A 9363-nucleotide genomic window follows, 5' to 3' on the forward strand; every position below is an offset into this window, starting at 1 on the left:
TCTTTTGAACTCTTTCCGAGTTTAGGGTTACTTTAGAAAGGGAAGGTTAGGATATTTTGGATCGTGTCATGAGGGCGATAGAGAGGGTCTGCACATGACATATGATCATTCCATGAATATAGCCAACAACATCTATGATGAAGCTCTAGCTGCTATTGTTATGTGATTCCCATATGAGAATGTTGAGATCATTACACATGACCTCTTTCCTATTGAGAGAGGTCATAGAGGAAATTAATAGTACATGAGAGACAAAATTTTAATAGTTTGGCAAAGGATTGTGGAAGGACAAGTGGACGCACAAGTGAGTTGTTGAGTGCCAGTGCCTTTTGGCTAAATTTGAAGCAAATATATTGAAGGCTTGAATCAAAAAAGACCCTCAATAATGACATCATGTAAGGAATGAGATCACGGAAAATGGAAGTGGCCCAACAGCATACTGAGAGTGGGGATGCCTTTTTTTTTCTTTTCAAGTCAAATTGGATAGTAGAAAAAGGAAGCTAGATTTTGGTAACTCAAAAAACTAACATGATAAGACGATCATTAGTCCTGATTTATTTGAGAGTGATGACAAAATGTAAGCCAAATGGGGGGACCAATGATGACTCGCAAATTGTTTCTTGACTGCTAAGGGTGAGGACCCTAGGGAGCTCTGATAGTGAAGATCTTTGTCAATAATGTCAATGGAAAAGATATAGCCGCTATTGTGAGTCGTCCAGAATATTTTCCAAGTGCCTTGGTCACGCACGTTCATCATTATATGAGCAGCACCACAAATTATGAGGACACCCAACCACTTTGGAACCTTGTATATTGGCCAACATCATAACAATTTTGAATTTTGAGGTCTAGTATATATCATAGAGCAACCTAGTATTGACAACTACTTACTACCTTATGTTGGCAACCTAGTATTGACAACTACTTACTACCTTACTACTTACTACATTTCAAGGCCAATTACTTCAAAGCACTGTCAAAGAAAATTCTGAATGGCACTTTATATATCAACATGTCTTCTTTTGTAAAGAATATTGTAGTATGTGAACATCTCGTGAACATCTTCTTTTGCTTTCACACACACACACACACAAACTCATGCACCAACTTTCACACACACACACACACACACACGTACAAACTCATGTATCAACGTTTTGATGACAACAAAGGTATTTCTTGGTTAATCAAACAAGAAAATCCTAGAAATTACGATTGGAATATTATGTGATATGAAAGTCTACATATCCTCATAAATTATACACCAGATATACCAATGTTATACATCCTATCTATGGATCCTAAAACAATTGGACCATGCTATGAGCAAAATCTGAGTCACCTATAAGTCTCTTGCTAACCAATGAACATCAAAGATTATCCAGTTCAATGGAATGATACAAAAACTTAAATCAACCAACAATTACTTTATGTTTCAAAAAGGTTACAAAGATTGCATTTATGTGGGTGGATGAACATCAAAGAATAGCTAGTTCAATGGAATGATACAAAAACTTAAGAGCACTAATAATTGCTTTATGTTTCAAAAAGTTTATAAATATAAACACATTTATGTGAGTGTATTTTCATTGGATTGTTTTGTGAGAGGTTGTAGAAGTCATCTCCTCCATTTTTCTATATGAGATGTCACTCCCATAGTCAGATAGAGTTGTCTTACCATAGATTTGGAAGAAGATCTTATTTAATAATGAAGCATCCAAGAATATATTTGGCACTACCTTATTGATGCATCGAAAATGTTTCCACATGTTGCCACCTTGGGGGGAAGGTGAGGGAGGGAGGAGGGTATCACATAATTAATCCTTGCTTCTCATTAGCCGCAGCAACGTGTGAGTCACATACTAGTTTTATATTAAAACACAACAAAAATGACAAGTGATTATAGGCACTCATTCCGAACTACTCCCCATAAATCTCATCCCCCCTTAAATTCAGCAGACCTTCACTTTGTTACATTACTTATTATAAAAGGCTCCCTCCTTGCCTCATCATCCACAACGCGATAGTATGGGTTGACCTCGGGAGATTGGCAGAAAGATTCAAAACATTCAGTGCTATGCAACCCACCTAATGGGTGTCGATGACTATTGCATGCATTAAGAAGTTTCTTTTTCAAGTATTTATCCACGGTTTTTGCTTTACTTGCCATCTTTTTTGTGCAATTGTTGTCGTCTGCAGTCACGATTGGGCTTCTTGCCACCCATAGTGCTAGGAGAGGGTTCATAGCAATTAGATATAAGCTAATGCTAGTGTCTAGCATTCTTACAAGTGCACTTGATTAACCCTATTCCCATAGGTGAAAAAATATTTGCATGAAAACAAGGGTTATTATGCAAGAGAATTATAAAACATTAGAGCTCCTTGGGAGAGTGTAATCCTCCTTGATTGAGGTGTGTGAAGAGAACTTGAAGTTGAAAGAAGGATCCTTTGAAAATGTGTTCGAAGCTGTTTGAACTCGAGATGCAAAACTTTTAGCCTTGGAGCATTTGAAGCCTTGATGAAGTTAGAAAGAAAATCCGTCGAATGCTTGTTGAAGCTCCGCTTTAAGGGGATCCCAATTCCCCTTAGGATAGGTAGTTGTTTGTAAGCCAGACAATTGTGGAAGATCAAGCAATTACAAGTGCTACCGGTCTAGAGTCACTATGCTTGCTCATCCATTTGCAAGGCGTGATCAAACACAACGGATGCCCTCAAGAGTGGCTTTTAGCCTCCTCATGAAGTCTGCCACATTAGGCTTTGACTAGAAGTAATGAGTGCCCAACCTCCCCTTTTTCAGGTGGCCAAATAGCCTCAAACAAAAAAGCATCCAAAAAGGGTTCATTCTTGCACATCAGAATTAATGGCTCTATTCTCCATCTTTTATAAGGATTAAGTAGGCCACTAAAAGATAGAGGGGATTTGGGAGCTCAATAGGATGGCCAAACTATTTGCAATTTACGAAATAAAGAGTTCTATGGAAAGGCCTCAAGAAGCACTTCACACGGACACAACTTGCAAAATGCAATGAGGGCTAGTGAGGGCTATGGTGTGGCAAGTTGGCTGAAAATTACTCGCAATGGGATGTAATTAGAAAATCAAAGGGAAAAATAATTAGAAATTCATATTACACAAAATGAACAGAAAGAAATGCACTCTAATTAAATGAGATCAAATCAATTAATTTGAGATACCTTCCAATCAATTTAGCATAGAGGTGAATGCTTAATGCATTCCCTAATTACATCTCTAATCAACCATGGCTTGGCTATGGAGGGTAGTGGCTCGGGTGGACTTGCACCACAAACTTGTCCACATGTAGCAAAGTCAAATAAATGACTAAGAGATAATGCAGACTAAGGATCTATTAGTTATTAGGTAGTCCTGGCTGATCAAACTTAGGGATTTGATACCAGTTGTTAATTTAAAGTGGATTAACAAGACGTTATAACGTTCATATTGGCATAATGGATAAGCACACTAGATACTTGATGCAGGGGAGAAAGAGTGTAGACTCAAATGATAACTTGATTAGAAAATCAGCTAATAACACTTGAAGTGTGTACAAATGAGTGGCTACTTAAATAGTAGTAGTATATGGCTAGTAAGTGCACCTCTCAAGGGTCATATAAGAATCTTTGCCAAGGGTCAAGGGGCAACTCCCAAAGGGCAAGAGTGGATCCATAGAATATGGAAAGTCATGGTGACTCGGAATGGTTTTGAACTTTTGTAGACTAATGACTGTACAAGAGGTCATGCCCTTAGAGTTTGAAAGGTTTAGGCAAAAGGCCATAATTCCAACAATAAAAAAAAAGAGAAATGCTCTAACATAAAGTTGTGCAGCAACAAAGGAAACACTAGCATGACAGTAAACTGAGAGTAAGGGAGTTCAAAAAAGGATATTTGGTTTTGCTATATCAGTCAAAGTTACTCCCAAAGAACTCCAATTTGAAGATAGCATTTTCAAGAGCTTATGAAGCAGATTGGATTTTCTCTAATGGCATGGTCATCCTAAAGGAGCTTTTTGGATTAATGTTGCCTAGGGTCTATAATAGATCAAAGATAAAGTTGTAATATTCCATTCGAGCAGATCCTCTAGGCAGGCACTTGAGATGACTGAAACATCGGACTCTAAAAAACCTCAACTAGATTTAGCTTTTATCAAATTTAAAGGGGTCATAGTTAATAAGGATATTCAACCAAAGAATGGTATGATAGTTGCCAGAGTCCAGTCTCAAATACTAGATGAACAGATGAGATCTAAAGTCAATAGCCATCACTCATCGCAAGGAATAAAATCACTCACAACTCAATAATGATCAATTGCAAGACATAGGTACAGTAGTGCTTAACATGTTGTTCTCTTGTTGTTATCTCACACATTATTAGACCAGAAGGAGCAACCTTGCAGTGCTGACACTATCATCAATTTTTTGAAAGGAACTCTTAAAGCAAAAAAGGAGAGGAAATCAAAAGGACAAGTCATTCCAGTCTCTACACTAAAACAAAAGGCAACATACAGGTTTGTTGTTGAGGCCTTCATACTCAAGAATAACTTGGCATATATCTTTGAAAAGCTCTTTAGTACGTTATTGGCCAGATTCATCAATAGCGCACCATCTTATATAACATTGTGATAACACAAACCACCAAAGGCAAAACCCAAAATCTATTCAAGTCCTAGTATGTTTGGCAAAATTTCTATAGGTCTACCTGCACACATAAGAATATCAATGTCAAAAATGTGCTGCCAAAACTAACTGGGGCAAAAGCCCAGAAAGACCAGACCACAAATTTTGAAGTACTAGAAGTGTAGACTGAAGTGGACACCCAAAAGGGACCAAAAAGCATGCTCTAGAAAAAAGTCTAGCATGGACATTTGAATTGGCTCCCAAGAAATACAAGCTAACAAAGGAATTCTAGAATCGACTGAGTGTCAGAGTGAATAAACCAACAAGAACATCGAGAGAGAAGAAGATTGAACTAGAAACCGTAGAAGTAGCTAGCACTCCTATAGCCATAGCAATTTTTCTACCAAGCACAACTCTACAAACTACTATAGATTTATAGAAAAGACAAAATCAGACATCTGAGCAAGTAGGCACTTCAAAACATGCAACTGAGGTCACCAGACAACGGACAACAACCACCACAACCCTTGTGTAAAGAACTGTAGACATGCTTAAATCCTTACAGAAGAACAGGTTAGTGGGGGACTTGATTATTAACACATCAAGGAGAATGGCTATCCCATACAATGTCTCAGTGGTCAAATATTGGATAGAAAACACTAATGTTGACACAGTCATTCATGGTTGTGTCACTACCATACAAATTGGATGGAATACTATAGTCAGAGGCCCAAGACATAAGGCAGCATTCTGATGTTGCTCATTTGGAACAACAAATAGAGCAAGAAGTGGTCAAAGTAGATAATTATAGAAAGGAGGCACTGAAGCTCAAGGAATATCTAATAGAAGAATAGTATAAGAGGAACACACCAAGACCATCAAAGAACTCCAACAGCAAATGGAGCAACTAAAGCTCATAATTCAAATTTTAATGATGAGAAATGGAGGCTCACAAAAGAGCTAAGTGAATACAAGGTATTGTTGGATCGTAAGAACACAGCTAATGGAAGTTTGAAAGAAGTCCATAGTGTACTAAAGCATTCAATCATGGATAAATATAGCTATAAGTTACAGGTGGACATCACAAATTCAAAGCGTAATCTGACCCTCAATTTAGAGGATTTACAAAACTTAGTGGCAATCGTCAAAGATGATCTAGAGGAAAAGAGCTCCACCTACACTAGCACCTTAACAAATCAAGTGCTCATTGATCATTTCTACACCAATGTGGATGATGATGAGGATGTCAAAGAGCGAGAGTAGGATGTGGATGATTGAGATAGGGGACCATTATTGTTGAGCACTCTCCTCCTCAAAATATTGCCGAGGGATCTCCTCGCCCCTCCCCCCCAAACTCTCCACCTCATTGACCAACATCTCCTCCACATCACCCGACACCCCTTGCCTCACTTTTTGTCCCTCATGTCCCAATCTTTTCCCCTGATCATGCGCTCTCCGCACCTGCCTTTTCTCCTTTTGTAAATCAATCACAAGCTCAATAAGTTTTTGATATAACAAGACAATGTAATCATTTGTACTATGTATAAGAACAATTGGATCAAAATTTGGCTTCATATCCATATTGATAATTGTAGATAGTTAACAAGAAATGTTGTGTGTAGTTTATTACAAAATTGGCACACATATTGTCTAGGGTTTTTAAAAGTGCTTTGTATTATCTATTTGTAATTATAGTTTTTGTATCAACATAGTCACTGCACAATGTCTAGTCGGTTCTTTGTATCCTCTGCACATAATAGCATATTTTCCTTTCTCTCACGTATAAGAACAATTGGATCAAAATTTGGCTTCATATCCATATTGATAATTGTAGATAGTTAACAAGAAATGTTGTGTGTAGTTTATTACAAAATTGGCACACATATTGTCTAGGGTTTTTAAAAGTGCTTTGTATTATCTATTTGTAATTATAGTTTTTGTATCAACATAGTCACTGCACAATGTCCAGTCGGTTCTTTGTATCCTCTGCACATAATAGCATATTTTCCTTTCTCTCACGTACGTACAACAAAGCATGCAGAAATAGAGTTTAGTCAACAACATGCTCACACTAAGACAAAGAATGCATGAACACAATAACTTTTGGATATGTGGGAAGCATATGACCTTTTTCATGTTGCACTTGAAGAGAAATTTCATAGGCATGTTGAGGTCGATCTCATTCTCCAAATCGTGGGTCACTTGTTTTAGCGTGACATTACCTCAAATGCTAAGCCCTTTCACCAGTTGCTTTTCACACATTATTTCAATCACTCTTAAGGGATTATTGACATCATTAGAGAAATTTTGGTCCATAGTTACCAAGCAACCATAAACCCGATGCCACCTAATATAGTCAAAAGATTGATGAGCCCTGACAAGGTCGACATTGGCATTGAGGCTCGACACTTTCGTTTGACGGCAAAAAATGGCATCGACTCAAAATAAGCAATGCTTGTCACGCTAAGGTGCATTTCTTTGGAAAATAAGTAAAGTGATGCTTTGGAAAGTAACGTGAAGCTTGAGACCTTAGCTTCTTGGTTTTGTGCTGAAAATAAAAATGTTCTTGAAGATTTTGGAGAAAATCAACTTAAGCGAAAGTCTTGAAGGCTCTAGGCTTGCAAAAGGTTGCAAAAGGCTTCAATCTTAGCAAATTCAGAGGCAAAAAGGTGAACCCTCTTGGATTTGTGCAAAAACAAAATCAACCTTTGAAGCTTTTTTTGGGGAGAGCACACACGCACACACATACACACATTACATTGGAAAGCTTGTGTATAGACTTGGGCACTGGTGGCCTTGCATTGAAGCCTGGACATCCAGCAAAACCATCATACTCTCCCCCAAAGGATTGGACCCTAGAGTTCGAGAGCAGATTCCACGAGTTTCGGCACTAGATTGTGGCTTCTCTTCATTAAGTATTGACCTTAGTAGTGGAGTTTTACACTCACAAGGATATTGTTTGCGCATCGCTTGCACACAATTTGTTAGCTTCTATAGACATAGGGATTACCAGTTGCTAGATACAAGTTTTGCACACCAATTTTTGATTCTGGTGGGAGATTTATACATTGACAAAGGCGTTTTTTCTAAACCCCTAGAGTGCCATTGAGATCTTTTGACAGTGACATCTCCATCAAGATTTGGCACACTGCTTACATTACTTTTGGCGTTTGTTTGTGCATGTTTTCACTCATGTACGTCGAGTTGCGGACACTCCCTACTGTATGTTGTGTGGAGCCATTTTTTGGCATTTTTAGGAATTTTCTTTGCCATTTCAAAGTCTTGGACTAAAAGAGCCCTTTCTAAGTCTGTGGCTAGTATTTTATGTATGCTTATTTGTTGGAGGACCATGTGTGCGGATTTCTTAAGTTAGGGTGTTTTCAAAAGTTGAGATACACTCGATGATATAGGTTGTTGCAATTCTCCATTACAGTATCATCGCCATAGGTCATGTATCTTATGGGATATTTTTCTTGATGCCACGTACGGGAGTCATTTGTTAGTGTGACAATTGATAGTTTATGCTCAGTTTCTTTCTAGAGTTAATTTTATGGTTTTGATGCATGGATTGAGTTTTAGCTCCCTTTGTGAAGGAAACTCTGTTAAATTTTTCCCACGAGTCTACTTATGAAATTTATGACACTTTGACTATTGAATTGGCTAGAGTGTTTGCCTTTCATTAAAGAGGCAATTTTGCCAAAATTTTGGCAAGTTTTTTCACCATAGTTTTTGGCATTCTCAACATAGTGGTTGAGTCTTGCAGATATGGCATCCTCTTTTGAGAAGGACATTTAAAATATTAGAAATTTCAAAGTATTTTCAAACTTAATCTGGCCACTTAAGTCCATGAAAAAATAAAAAGAGAACAAGTGAAACTGATTAAGTGGTGCTGATCGACCAATCAGTCAAGGCTTGGAACCAAAAGGGGAAAAGTCCATAAAAGAGCAAGAGTAATTACTAATTAGTTGTCTCAGTCACATAGGTACAGGTCAAGAAAGGATAAATGTATCTTGGGCAGCCTTGATCAAAGGTACAAGACAAAGGAGATGATCAAGAACAATTATAGGAGTCTAAAAATAGAAAGTGATTGTGCTAAGCTCAAGTCATTAGAATAACTCTTTATACTCCAAGTATGAAGTCTAGGAAGCCTTAGGGTGAAATCTTAACTTGCCACAAATTTTGGCAGTAGCTTGGTGGTACCTCCAAAGCATTGTGCTAAGGTTTTGCAGAGGAGGTGAAAGTTTTAAAGCCCAAAGGCTGAGTTTTATTGTACCAAAGTTTATCCTAGTTTAGCAAGTCCTAAAAAGTAGGTTGATTGTAGCCCCGGTTAAGCTTCATAAGCCTCCAAGGTTTGTGCAAAGGTCTTGTACCCAAGCTAATTAATAAAAAGGTAAGTTTATGATTTTTATTAAATGAAAGGGAAAAGATAAAGAATAAGGTTAGATCATCCCTTTCTCATTTAGTAAGTGACTCTAGTCTTTATTTACTAAGCTTGACTAGGCCACATGTCCAAAGTAGCACATACTTGCATTGACTGAACTTAACAAGTGTGTGTGAGTGAGTGTGTGTGTGTGTGTGTTGTCTCCACTTGCCAAGAAGAGTCCCAAGAAGCGGAAGGGAGAGTTCTATCATGCAAGGCAAGAGTAGAGAAGTGTGTGGCATGCTTGAGAGGTCTTCACACCTCATTGGCCAAGTGTTAAGCATTCTAATTGAAATCTAGTTGCACACTTGCACA

Source organism: Adiantum capillus-veneris, chromosome 29 (genome assembly GCF_014529385.1).
Source record: "Adiantum capillus-veneris isolate H3 chromosome 29, ASM1452938v2, whole genome shotgun sequence".
In the NCBI taxonomy this organism is placed as follows: Eukaryota; Viridiplantae; Streptophyta; class Polypodiopsida; order Polypodiales; family Pteridaceae; genus Adiantum; species Adiantum capillus-veneris.